This window comes from Hipposideros armiger, unplaced genomic scaffold, assembly GCF_001890085.2.
Source record: "Hipposideros armiger isolate ML-2016 unplaced genomic scaffold, ASM189008v1 scaffold_1185, whole genome shotgun sequence".
Taxonomy (NCBI): Eukaryota; Metazoa; Chordata; class Mammalia; order Chiroptera; family Hipposideridae; genus Hipposideros; species Hipposideros armiger.
In genome coordinates this window covers 122,055-123,257 of record NW_017732535.1, presented here as the reverse complement: position 1 = coordinate 123,257, position 1,203 = coordinate 122,055, and the positions used below count along the sequence as shown (strand labels likewise).

General features: G+C 47.0%; 1 non-coding gene across 1 annotated transcript; it reads right to left on the bottom strand.

Annotated features, from left to right (window-relative positions):
• Nucleotides 1–223: 223 nt before the first annotated feature.
• Nucleotides 224–297, bottom strand: TRNAG-CCC (transfer RNA glycine (anticodon CCC)). The gene has a single exon. It is a non-coding gene; the product is annotated as a tRNA-Gly (tRNA).
• Between the last annotated feature and the right edge of the window lie 906 nt (nucleotides 298–1,203).

Below are 1,203 nucleotides of genomic sequence, written 5' to 3'. Positions count from 1 at the left end.
AAAGGAATAAATCATATATCCAGAGAAGTAATTTTTTCAGCCCAGGGTCCAATGGGGAGAAATAGAGCAGAGGCATAAAGTCAGGTGGCGGCTGCTCAGTAAGCAACACCCATCGCATTTTTTTTAAAACTTTTTTGTTGTTATTGGGGAACAGTGTGTTATTCCAGGACCCATCAGCTCCAAATCAAGTTGTTTCAATCTAGTTGTGGAGGGCGCAGCTCAGTGGCCCATGTGGGGATCGAACCAGCAACCCCGGTGTTGGGAGCACCGCGCTCTAACCCACTGAGCTAACCGGCCGCCCCAAGGACTGTCACATTTTCAAAATGAAAACACTTGGCTGTCTGACTCAGACCTTTTCGTAACACATAAAGTAGGACTTTTTCCTCCCAACTCTACCATCAGCGCGTTTCTCCAGCAGCATCAGAGCATCCATGTTATTTGCCCCAATTGCCATGGAAAACTCAATTTCAAATCCAGAAAATCCCTTACTAATCATAAGGTCCAGGAATTAGAGATTCTGATGAATTGATTTTCCAGTCAGTTGAGTGCTAATCAGAAAATCATTTGCATTTTAACCCCTCTGGCTGGTTATCTTTCAGTAAGTGTATGTGTGTGTGTGTGTGTGGGGGGAGGCAATTGGCTAATTCTGAAGCCTGGCTCTATCCCTGAGGAGCTAAGTAGCCTTGGGCAAGTTACTCAATGTCTTAGTTATCTATCCCCTCATCACTTATCAGCTTAAAATAACACACAACACCTCCCAGTTTCCATGGGTCTGTAGTCCAGGCACAGCTCAGCGGGGGTCTTCTCCGCAGGGTCCCACAGCGCAACATCAAGGTGTCAGGGGGCTCTTTCAGGAGCTCAGCGTCTCCTTCCAAGTTCACATGGTTGTTGGCAGAATCCACTTCCTTGCAGTTGTGACTGAGGTTTCCACTGTCTTGCTCCTTGGCAGTGGGGGCCACCCGCAGTTCCTGGAATATGTCTGCAACTCTTCGCTATGCGACCCTCTCACAACATGTTGACTTACTTAACATGAACTTGTTTAGTGTGCACCATGATCCTCTGAAGTAGATGCTTAACAGGTGAGGAAACAGAGGCTTAATGAAGTGTCGTGGTTGGTACAAGGACAGCCGTCTAGCAAGTGACTGAGCCAAATCAACGTCAATTTGGTATGGCTTCAAAGCCTATGTGTGGAACTGCTCCAAG